Raw genomic sequence first — 13,394 nt, forward strand, 5'->3', positions numbered from 1 at the left:
GTATCTGCCTTACCCTCTCCCCAAATTTTCCATTTTAATCCATTTTTTCCAGTAACAAAGCAAGGGTTAACAGCCAAACAAAATACTATATTTATTGCCCCGATTCTGTAATTTGCAGAAATACCACATATGTGGCCGTAAACTACTGTACGGGCACACGGCAGGGCGTAGAGGGAAAGGTGCGCCGTATGGTTTTTGGAAGGCAGATTTTGCTGGACTGGTTTATTTACACCATGTCCCATTTGAAGCCCCCCTGATGCACCCCTAGAGTAGAAACTCCATAAAAATGACCCCATCTAAGAAACTACACCAGTGACCAGTCATTTCATTTACAGTGTTATTTGCAGTTATTTGTACAGGGGGTATGCGGTTTTTAGCCCTCTCTGCACTGTGGGTGGGTCTGCGCCTGACGACATTACCGCACATGTAAGTGCCGTCGCAGGTGGAGTATTTTGCTGGACTGGTTTATTTACACCATGTCCCATTTGAAGCCCCCCTGATGCACCCCTAGAGTAGAAACTCCATAAAAATGACCCCATCTAAGAAACTACACCAGTGACCAGTCATTTCATTTACAGTGTTATTTGCAGTTATACACCCCTCAAGGTATTCAAAACTGATTTTACAAACGTCGTTAACCCTTTAGGTGTTGCACAAGAGTTATTGGCAAATGGGAATTAAATTTGAGATTTTAAATTTTTTGGCAAGTTTTCCATTTTAATCAATTTTTTCCAGTAACAAAGCAAGGGTTAACAGCCAAACAAAATGCTATATCAGCCTCCCTGATGCACCCCTAGAGTAGAAACTCCATAAAAGTGACCCCGTCTAAGAAACTACACCCCTCAAGGTATTCAAAACGGATTTTACAAACTTTGTTAACCCTTTAGGTGTTGCACAAGAGGTATTGGCAAATGGAGATGGAAAATTTGCCAAAAGATTTTCATTCTCAAATTTCATTTTAATCAATTTTTTCCAGTAACAAAGCAAGGGGTAACAAAAAAAAATGCTATATTTATTGCCCCGATTCTGTAGTTTTCAGGAACACCCCATATGTGGCCGTAAACTACTGTACGGGCACACAGGAGGGCGTAGAGGGAAAGGTGCGCCATGTGGTTTTTGGAAGGCAGACTTTGCTGGACTGGTTTATTTACACCATGTCCCATTTGAAGCCCCGCTGATGCACCCCTAGAGTAGAAACTCCATAAAAGTGACCCCATTTTGGAAACTACGGGATAAGGTGGCAGTTTTGTTGGGACTATTTTTAGGGTACATATGATTTTTGGTTCATCTATATTACATTTTTGTGAGGCAAGGTTACCAGAAATAGAAATTCTGAAATTTCAGAAACCTTAGTTTCCCCCACACAGTAGTTTCCCCCACACAGTAGTTTCCCCCACACAGTGGTTTCCCCCACACAGTGGTTTACCCCACAGTAATTTCCCCCACATAGTACTTTCCCCCACACTGCCCCACACAGTAGTTTCCCCCCACACTGCCCCGCACAGTCGTTTTCCCCACATTGCCGACCCGAACTTCCCTATTTTAATTCAATCCGCCACTGGTGCTGAGACCCCAACCCATCGACAATCTCTTTTCCTGCTGCAAGAGACGGCTCAATACAAAGTCTATGGGCCCATCTCGATTCTATCTCAGAGTGTAAACAGAGACCAATGTGGGCTTAAAAAAAGTTCTCTCCCCATGACATGCATTTTACCAGAAGTGACCAGTCATTGCAGTTATTTGTACAGGGGGTATGCGGTTTTTAGCCCTCTCTGCACTGTGGGTGGGTCTGCGCCTGACGACATTACCGCACATGTAAGTGCCGTCGCGGGTGGAGTATGTCGCACAGGGAAGTGAACAGACATGCGGTTCTTACCCACTTTAGGGGTGCCGTCAACTGCCTGCTCTGCGCCTGTCTCATCCTCCTCCATTGCAGACCCTACCCGTCACATGCGCAGTTTCTCACAGTAGCGTCGGAGTACTAGACACCCCGCCTCCAGTTGCGTCTTATTGGTTGTTCGGTCTTTCATTCAAGCACTTGTAAGGTGGAGCGCTGAGAGCCGAGCTGTTTCCTGATTGACTGGTCTTTAGTGGGAGCAGCAGTCCTGGCATTAGTGGGAGGCTGTGTGTACATGAAATGCACATTGTGGTTACAGTTTACCTAACCCAGACCCGCCTGAGCCGCCCTGGACTCAAGTGCCCGCAGGCACGGCAGCACCCCCCTGTATAGCTGACAGCCTGACACCCGGGGTGAACCGACCCCCCGGCACGTCACTGGTCATCAGTATCAGATCAAAAAGAAAGGGATGCAAATGAGCTCTTAAGATCTGCCTCTGATGCCACCAAATGTAAGGCACGTAGTTCTGGTGCCTCTACTATGTAGAGGAGCTGATCAGTGGGGGTACATGGGGTCAGACCCGTCTCAATCGATATTGATACCAGATGTAAGGCAGCGATCCTATAAGTCAATGTTCAACCCAATAAATAGGCCTTGAGACATGACTCAGATATTAACTCGCCTTATTTCACCTTAAGGACCAGGCCATTTTTTGCAAATCTAACCAGTGTCACTTTAAGTGGTGATAACTTTAAATCGCTTTTACTTATCCAGGCCATTCTGAGATTATTTTTTCGTCACATATTGTACTTCATTAAGTGAAAAATACAAAATTTACCAAAAATTGCAAATTTCCAAGTTTCAATTTCTCTACTTCTATATTACATAGTAATACCTACAAAAATAGTTATTACTTTACATTCCCCATATGTCTACTTCATGTTTGAATTATTTTGGGAATGGCATTTTATTTTTTGGGGATGTTACAAGGCTTAGAAGTTTAGAAGCAAATCTTGAAATTGTTCAGAAATTTTCAAAAACCCAATTTTTAGGGACCAGTTCAGGTCTGAAGTCACTTTGTGAGGCTTACATAATAGAAACCACCCAAAAATGACCTCATTCTAGAAACTACACCCCTCAAGGTATTCAAAACTGATTTTACAAACGTTGTTAACCCTTTAGGTGTTGCACAAGAGTTATTGGCAAATGGGAATGAAATTTGAGAATTTCAATTTATTGGCAAATTTTCCATTTTAATCCATTTTTTCCAGTAACAAAGCAAGGTTTTTTTTATTTTTAAACCAAATTTTATTCAGTTTGTCTCTCAGCAGGAAATGATATAAAACACATTTGTCCAATGATCAAAAAAGCATATTCTGTAATTACATTGTCAAATGCTACAATGGAGCAACTTTAAAGTCTTATCAATATCAGAAGGACAACAGTAATATTTTACATAACTATCACAGTATCTGCCTTACCCTCTCCCCAAATTTTCCATTTTAATCCATTTTTTCCAGTAACAAAGCAAGGGTTAACAGCCAAACAAAATACTATATTTATTGCCCCGATTCTGTAATTTGCAGAAATACCACATATGTGGCCGTAAACTACTGTACGGGCACACGGCAGGGCGTAGAGGGAAAGGTGCGCCGTATGGTTTTTGGAAGGCAGATTTTGCTGGACTGGTTTATTTACACCATGTCCCATTTGAAGCCCCCCTGATGCACCCCTAGAGTAGAAACTCCATAAAAATGACCCCATCTAAGAAACTACACCAGTGACCAGTCATTTCATTTACAGTGTTATTTGCAGTTATTTGTACAGGGGGTATGCGGTTTTTAGCCCTCTCTGCACTGTGGGTGGGTCTGCGCCTGACGACATTACCGCACATGTAAGTGCCGTCGCAGGTGGAGTATTTTGCTGGACTGGTTTATTTACACCATGTCCCATTTGAAGCCCCCCTGATGCACCCCTAGAGTAGAAACTCCATAAAAATGACCCCATCTAAGAAACTACACCAGTGACCAGTCATTTCATTTACAGTGTTATTTGCAGTTATACACCCCTCAAGGTATTCAAAACTGATTTTACAAACGTCGTTAACCCTTTAGGTGTTGCACAAGAGTTATTGGCAAATGGGAATTAAATTTGAGATTTTAAATTTTTTGGCAAGTTTTCCATTTTAATCAATTTTTTCCAGTAACAAAGCAAGGGTTAACAGCCAAACAAAATGCTATATCAGCCTCCCTGATGCACCCCTAGAGTAGAAACTCCATAAAAGTGACCCCGTCTAAGAAACTACACCCCTCAAGGTATTCAAAACGGATTTTACAAACTTTGTTAACCCTTTAGGTGTTGCACAAGAGGTATTGGCAAATGGAGATGGAAAATTTGCCAAAAGATTTTCATTCTCAAATTTCATTTTAATCAATTTTTTCCAGTAACAAAGCAAGGGGTAACAAAAAAAAATGCTATATTTATTGCCCCGATTCTGTAGTTTTCAGGAACACCCCATATGTGGCCGTAAACTACTGTACGGGCACACAGGAGGGCGTAGAGGGAAAGGTGCGCCATGTGGTTTTTGGAAGGCAGACTTTGCTGGACTGGTTTATTTACACCATGTCCCATTTGAAGCCCCGCTGATGCACCCCTAGAGTAGAAACTCCATAAAAGTGACCCCATTTTGGAAACTACGGGATAAGGTGGCAGTTTTGTTGGGACTATTTTTAGGGTACATATGATTTTTGGTTCATCTATATTACATTTTTGTGAGGCAAGGTTACCAGAAATAGAAATTCTGAAATTTCAGAAACCTTACAGCGTTCCTTTCCTTCTGCGCCCTGCCGTTTGGTCATACAGCAGTTTACGACCACATATGGGGTGTTTCTGTAAACTGCGGTATAAGGATAATAAATATTAAGTTTTGTTTGGCCGTTAAACCTTACGTTGTTATTGGAAAAAACGTATAAAAATTGAAAATTTGCCCAAAAATTGCTTTTTTGGCACCTTTTTTTTTTTTACAGTGTTCATCTGAGGGGTTGGGGGGTATTTTTATAGAGCAGATTCTTACGGACGCGGCGATACCTAATATGTCTACTTTTTATTTATTTATGTTTTACACTATATTATCTTTTTATAAACAAAAAAAAAAACATTCCCTTACGTCCCACCATCAGCACAGATGGGGTTAACTGCCCCCCGTGGACTGGTAGGACCGGTGGAATTTTTAATGAGCCCAAAGAATAAACAATAGAAGAACTCCAGCTCCCTTAAAGGGAGGGGTTCGCCCCCCAGCCCAGCGTGTTTTTTTTCTGTCCTTTGGACAGGTGGACTGGCGAAGCTCTCCCTCTCTGGGAGTTTGGAGACCATTATTCTAATGTTTCAGATTGGTCTCCTTTTTTTGTCCATTACATCTAGCGCTTTTTCATACCTGCGCTTATTCTTTCATTCCCCCATTCAGCTGCTGAGCTTAGCGATTTTTGGGGGCGATATGTTCTCTCTACTTACTGAGTTTTCCCCTCCTGGATGCCTCGGCTCGCTCAGACTTCGGCGTGGCATGGGCGCCGCCATGACCGGAAATGACGCGCTGGCAGCTGCGGCGCCACTTCCGGCTGATGTCGTTTTTTCTTTCTGCTTAAAGCAAACTAATTCCTGCCACCTGGGGGGTTGTTTTTTCAGGAGGGGTGGGTGTTGTAAAGGCAGTTAAGATGTATTTCTTTACCACACTAATGTTTAAAGACGTACAGCTGTTACTCTGACTCCTGGGGGAGTGCTAGTGGCTGGGCCCCTCCCCTGGGTGGAGCTGTCCCCTTCTTAAAGGGCTTCTGTCACCCCATTAAAGTGATTTTTTTTTTTGGGGCTAGTTAAATTAGTTATATAGCGATATATGAAAATATAATTGTGTTCCTTACTTTGATCCAGCAGTTTATTCAAAAAACGAAGTTTTATCATATGCAAATTAGGTCTCTACCAGCAAGTATGGCGGCTACTTGCTGGTAGCTGCTGCAGAAATCCGCCCCCTCCTCTTGTTGATTGACAGGGCCAGCCGGGATCTCCTCCTCCGGCCAGCCCTGTCTGCGTTTCAAAAATCGCGCGCCTGTGTTGAATTGGCGCAGGCGCTCTGAGATGAGGAGGCTCGTCTCCTCAGAACTCCCTCAGTGCGCCTGCGCCGATGACGTCTTCTATTTCGGTGATGTCATCGGCGCAGGCGCACTGAGGGAGTTCTGAGGAGACGAGCCTCCTCATCTCAGAGCGCCTGCGCCGATTCAACACAGGCGCGCGATTTTTGAAACGCCGACAGGGCTGGCCGGAGGAGGAGATCCCGGCTGGCCCTGTCAATCAACAAGAGGAGGGGGCGGATTTCTGCAGCAGCTACCAGCAAGTAGCCGCCCTACTTGCTGGTAGAGACCTAATTTGCATATGATAAAACTTCGTTTTTTGAATAAACTGCTGGATCAAAGTAAGGAACACAATTATATTTTCATATATCGCTATATAAAACTAATTTAACTAGCCCCAAAAAAAAAAAATCACTTTAGTGGGGTGACAGAAGCCCTTTAAGCTCCCTGACAGCTTCAGTCTGTCTCTGGTTGCGCTGCTTTAACAAGCTAGCTTCAGAGTCTCCTGTGTTCAGTGCTTGACTTTTCTCCTCTGGTTCGTGCCGCTAATCAATGTCTTTTACTCCCTTAGTTTTTTAATTTAGGGATGTTTTAATTTTCTTCTTTCGTTTCAGCTATGGCTTCTCCTAGAGAGTCAGACCAGCAACGGAAGTCTGCGGCCAAGAGGAAACACCTGGCCTGTTATAATTGCAACACGCCTCTTGACGACAGCTGCCGTTCTGGCACCGCTACAGAACCGTCTATGCAGGATATGTACCAGTGGGCTAAGACGTACGTGGACAACTCCATCAAGGGTGTCGTACGCCTTCTAAATGAGAGGTTACCGGTTCCCTCTTAGACTCCGATGGAGGTTGTCGCCCCCACTGATAGACCTATGCCCCTTTCTGTGGGGTCATCTTCCTCGGATGAGGAGGAATCAACTTCATGTTTCTTTCCACCCGAAAAGACACAGAAGCTACTAAAGTCCATCAGGTCGGGGGACCATGATGTCGACATAGGGGAGTCTTCCGATCCCGCCTGCCGGACTCAGCGGGTGTTTAAGGCAGATGAGACCCTGCTTTCTGTGATGCGCACAGAATGGAAAAAGCCAGAAAAAGGTCTAGTCCTCACCCGTAAATTTAAGTTAATGTTTCCCATGGCTAAACCCTTAGTGGAATCATGGGGTTCCATACCTAAGGTGGACATGGCGATAGCCAAACTGTCCAGGCGCACTCTGGTTCCTGCAGACGATGGGTCTAGTCTGCAGGACCCTCTAGATAGGAGGGCAGAGTGCACCCTAAGAAGGGGTTACTCGGCGGCCGCAGCTTCGGCCTCAACCTCCATTGCTGCCACAGAGGTCTCTTCTTTCCTTAGAGCCAAGCTGAACCAAATCCAAATGGATGTCGACCAGAGTGTCTCCCGAGACGACATCCTGGCCGCTTTCAAATACGTCAATCTGGCCATGGATTTCCTGTGCGACACCTCCCAGCTACAGCTGAAATTGGCAGCCAAAACAATGGCTCTGGTGTCAGCTGCTAGGAGACCTCTGTGGCTAAAGCCCTGGAATGCCGACAATGCTTCCAAATATAACCTCTGTGGGGTTCCTTTCGAACCAAACCGTTATTCGGTTCAGAATTAGACTCCATTATGGAGGGTCTCTCGGATAAAAAGGGAAAAAGTCTCCCCCAACAGCCCTTTCGGGGCAGGGGTAGACAAGCTCGCGGGGGCCGACCAGGACAGCAGGCTGAACGTAGAGACTGGGGGGGGCCGTCTAGAAAGTTCCCTAGACGCTCCCGTAAACCCACCAGGGAGGCAAAGCCCTCCTGACTATGGGCCTTCCAGAGGCTCTTGGATAAACCCTGCTACCCCTGTCGTTACGCCTCTAGATTTTCCCGTACCCCTCCCTCACCTCCCTGTAGGTGGGCGTCTTTTCTTTTTCAAACATGTATGGGCCCAGGAAGTCTCAGATCCCTGGGTCCAAAGCATAGTAGCTACGGGCTATTCCATAGACCTCGTGTCTCTCCCCCCAGAAAAATCCATTGCCACACACAGTTTTTTGCCGGCCAGACAAAGGATCCTAGAGTCCTATATCCAGGACTACATTTCCAAGGGAGCCCTGGAGGAGGTACCGGCAGGGGAGAGGGGTCTAGGGATTTATTCTCCAGTATTCCTGGTACCCAAAAAGACAGGAGATCTCCGGATGATCATAGATCTGAGATTCCTCAATCGTTTCGTAAGGAGAACCAGGTTCCGTATGGAAACCATAAGGTCAGTCAGCCACCTCCTCAGTCCTGGGGACGTGATGGCTGCTCTGGACCTCAAGGATGCTTACCTCCACATCCCGATCCATCCTTCCTCCCGGAAATTTCTCAGGACCGCGGTCCAGATTTCAGGAGTGCGCAGGCACTATCAATTTGCCGCCCTCCCCTTCGGAATCTCATCTACCCCCCTTATCTTCACCAAGGTGGTAGTATCGGTGGTAGCAGCTCTGAGACTCCAGGGACTGACCATTGTCCCTTACCTGGACGATTGGCTCCTTCTAGCCTCTTCAGTCCCTTTACTTTCCCATCATCTTCGTGTCGCAATTTCCTTTCTTCTCCGCTTAGGCTGGATTATCAACTGGCAGAAGTCGAACGTGAGCCCTTCAACTTCTATCCATTATCTAGGATTCGTAGTCGACTCTCTGGAGATGTCCCTCCAGTTGACGCCAGAAAGAGGAGCGCGGATTCAGGACCTGGCAAGGTTCCTTTACGTACCACGACGAGTCTCCATATGGACCCTCATGAAGATGTTGGGGCTCCTGTCAGCGGCTGCAGTCCCTTGGGCTTTATGGCACCTCCGACCTCTTCAGTCGGAGGTCTTAAACAAATGGAACAGCAGCCCGGCGGGGCTAGATTCCTTGTGCTCCCTATCCAACCAAACCCGGAATTCCCTCAGATGGTGGTTCCATCTACCAGCAGGGAAGTCTATGACCCAACCAGTTTGGCTTATATTGACTACGGATGCGTCCCTTGTAGGCTGGGTCGCCCATTTAGACGGATCCTCAGTTCGGGGATCTTGGTCTCCTCAGGAGCGGCATCTTTCCTCAAATCTCTGCGAGATGCGTGCTATCCGGCTAGCCCTCCTTCACTTCGCCCCTCAGATTCGGGGCAAAGCTGTGAAAGTCCAATCAGACAACATGACTGCCGTGCTTTACATAAACAAGCAGGGATGCACAAGATCCTTACCCCTTCTTTCAGAAATTGGAGTAATTCTACAGTGGGCAGAACTGAACCTATCCCATCTATCTGCCACTCATATTCGAGGCTCCCTCAACTTCATTGCGGATCGCCTAAGTCGCGGCTTACCGACCATGGAGTGGTCACTGCACCCGGAGATCTTCAAGCAGCTAGTCCTCAAATGGGGTATGCCAGAAGTGGATCTTATGGCAACCAGGTTCAATGCCAAGGTACAGAGGTTCTGTTCCCTATACAGGGAGGACAACCCCCTGGCGATAGATGCTCTGACAATACCGTGGAGGTTCAGGCTGGCTTACATCTTCCCTCCCTTTTCCATGATTCCGAGGGTATTGATGAAAATCCATGATACCCAAAGCATGCAACATTTTGTCAAAAACAAACCGCAAATCGGTTCCATCTGGGTTTATTTAGGCAGCAGGCACATAGGTTTTTGAAAGTCCCTTCATTTGAATGGAACTAATTTCTAGTCACAGAAATTTTCTGTAACAAAATCTGCTGCATGTGAAGGCACCCTTAGAAAGCCAGTCGGGAGTGAGATCTGCAGGGGAAAGGTTAACATGGATTTCTGTCATCAAACCCACCTTGTTAATCAATCAGAGTGCTTACCTGAACTCTGTCACATATGGGGACACTTTTTTTTCTCCCAGAGAACTAGCAACAAGATGAGCGCTCACTCATCTAATCACCCCTTCGAGATTAATTAGGCTGTTTATTGATGGCACAACCGAGACGTTTATCAGTGTAAACCAATTCACACCACAAGTTTACATTTTACAGTGACCCAATCCTGTTCATTCTCAGTCTTTAGCGTCGTATCCGCCTTGATGTATCGAGGCCTGTGATTGGCTATTGCGGTCATGGGACCAAGCCACTTCCTGGACCTGCAGGGACGTTAACAGGGAAGCAACAAAGAGACGGTGGGACTGCAGACAGGTATGTTTTTTTGTTTTTGTTTTATGGAGCTCAGGTTAGGACCATAGGAGAGGTCAGTTCCTAGACCAGAAAATTCCTTTAAGATTTCCCTACACTGGCACCTGGGGGACCTAGGCCAACCTCTGAGAAACAACCTCATAGCATTATCACTCCTCCACCAAACTTTACAGATGGCACAACGCAGTCAGGCAGGTAACGTTCTCCTGGCATTCACTAAACCCAGACTAGTCCATTAGACTGACTGAGAAGTCATTCATCACTCTACAGAACATCTCCACTGCTCCAGAGCCCAGTGGTGGTGTGCGCCATCCAACGCGAAGCATTGGGTTTGGACTGTGGAAACCCCTGCCATGAAGCTGGTGGCATGCAGTTTTCCAGCTTTGGACTCTGCAGTTATTGAGTTAGCAGAGTATTTTACGCACTATAGGAGGAATTTATCATTACCTGTATGTCCGTTTTCTGGTGTAAAATGTTGTGACTTTTTAAACTCCATTGCGCCTAAATCTAGGATCAAGTGGTGTTTCTACACCGCCCTCATCATTTTTCCGAGAAGGGGGCCTGGCAAATTTATCTTCTTTTACACCAGTTTTCTGGCATAGCAGAAGACTGAAATCTATAGCAGCTCCGGCGCTGCATGGTAATGGTCACGTCATCACTGAAGCTAGTTATTTGCTGCATTGGAGTATGTGACCATGCCCATGCACTGGACTTCTGTTTCAGGAGGCAGGCTGCGGGCATTAGATAAAATGTCCTTATTGTCAGAGAACCCCTTTAAAGGTATACTTTTTATCATATCCTCAGGCATCTAAGCCAATTAATTGACAGATCACCAGTTTATTAAAGTTTTTATTTTGAGCACTTAACACTACAGAAGAATCCATCTCCATAAGAAGGATGAAAATCTGAAAGATAAAATAAGGCATCTATTAATATTGAAGCACATTCACAGCTTATTTGGCCATATTCACATGTGGCTTCTGCGTTGCAGAGTATCAGTAAAAAATAACAATCGGGGACAAAATTACAGTCCAAAGAAAATAAATGGAGATTTTTTTTTTAATCCATTCATACAATGAAATAACCTCAAAAACTTTCAACTCAATCCTCCCTGTCCTAAAGTAGATGCTCCAAAATAACACTTAAGGCTTCGTCTACACGACTACATTTGTCGCGCGACAATTTTCATAATGGCAGTCTATGGTGTCGCACTGCAACATGCAACATGCTGCCACTGCGACGCAACAGTCGCAGAAAATCCATTCGAGATGGATTTTTCTGCGACTGTTGCGTCGCAGTCGCAGCATGTTGCATGTTGCAGTGCGACACCATAGACTGCCATTATAAAAATTCTCGCGCGACATTAGTGCAACAAAATGTTGCACTACAAATGTTGCAATGTAGTTGTGCCCTATCTGTCGCGCGACAAATGTCGTCGTGTAGACGTAGCCTAAAGGTGTTATCCAATGACTAATGTAAAAAAGCCAGAACCAGCTCTGTACCTCCCATGGATCCAGAGATCTCCACATTTATTCCTCTGCTAGATTTATATCAAGCTGGCAGCTCAAGGGGCGTGTCTTTTCTGCTACAGCTCAGGGGGCGTGTCCATGCTCTGCCTATCACAGCTCAGGGGGCAGTTGAAGGATGAAACTGAGCATGTGCGGCCTTCTCAGTGAGCAGGACATAGAAATAAGAAAAAAAAAACAGCAGGTGGCGCTACAGATACACTTTATTGAATAACAAAATTTTTAATTCCATGCAATTACAAAAGTATTCAGTTCCAGATACTGGTTTCACCATAGTGGCCATGCTTGCACGGCTGTGGGAATGGAGAGGACGCCACACATGCCCTAAATGTTGAGAATGCACTGCCAGTCCAACTTAAAAGGGCTATTTTTCATTTTACATAAACCATACGCAGAGACTTTTCACACGCCAGTTTCGTCTCGTCACTCACACAAGGCAGCTTTTTATGCAATTTACAGCCAACCATTTTAATTCTGTGTCTTTTTATCTTGATATTTCTTTGATGTTTCTCTTGGGTGTACCCCCTCCAGTCAGAGGGTAACGTTCCCTAAATAGTACCTGTACCACGAATAGTACATTAGTCATGGACATATAACTATAATGTCAGACTATCACTTTCCATCATAGACACTGGGGGTCATTCACAAATCATTTTATGCCAGCTTTTGGTGTAAAAACAGTCACAAGTCCCCTTTTTGACCAGCCATGTGACAGTATCAAGGCTACTGGTGTAGTTTAGCCAAATTTAGGACATGGCACACACTGTGCCATAAGTTAGGCTAATCCTTTGGCTGCGCAAGGGGAAACAAAACACTGGTCTTTGTAAAGGTGCCCTACTGCCTCCAGAGACTGGGGGGTATCAAAACTGGTGTAAAGGAAAACTGGCTTAGTTGCCCATGGCAACCAATCAGATTCCACCTTTCATTTTGCAAAGGAGCTCTGAAATATAAAAGGTGGAATCTGATTGGTTGCTAGGGGCAACTACGCCAGTTTTCCTTTGCAGCAGTGCTGATAAATCTCCCCCACTGTCTGTAATTATTAGAGATCAGTACAGTCTCCTCTATAAAGCAGGTGGTCAAAGGCTGATGACTTCATCATGAGCACCTACCCTCCCCCACTCCATCTCAGCTGTATATGTCACCCCGACTATGTACTCAGCAAATGTAATGCCATTTAGTACAATGTAAATTAATCTTTTATTACACTGCAGTGGACTGAAGGTATGCTGTTCATTTTCAAATCAACTGCATGCTCGATATTTTGTGGCCATTCACCACAGAATTCACCCACAGCAATGCATCAAATGCTGATCAAAATCCTACTAGTACATATGGACATAATAGGAGGTTCACCAGCTCGCAGTGGTCTTTAAAGTTTTCCAGCATTTGGTTCTCTTTAATTTAGGCTTCCTAGCATGTGGTACCTATCGTATGTTCGCCCTATAAGACGTACCTGCCCATAAGACTCACCTAGGTTTTAGAGGAGAAAAATAAGAAAAAAAATATTTTTCATCAGATCCCATCTCAGACTCCCAATGTTAATCAGACCTCAGAACAGGTCCCCAATGTTAATAAGTCCCCCATTCTGTCACCTCTTTTTACCCTATAGCTCGCGCATGCGCAGTTCCTTCCCTGAGGCCAGCACAGGGAAGGAACACTATGCCGACACTGCGCATGCGCGAGCTCGCGCATCACGAGATTACGGCGATCTGACTTTGTGAGCAAGGAGGAGACTCCTGGTTACAAGCGGTGCTGGGCTCCA

Source organism: Bufo bufo, chromosome 2 (assembly GCF_905171765.1).
Source record: "Bufo bufo chromosome 2, aBufBuf1.1, whole genome shotgun sequence".
In the NCBI taxonomy this organism is placed as follows: Eukaryota; Metazoa; Chordata; class Amphibia; order Anura; family Bufonidae; genus Bufo; species Bufo bufo.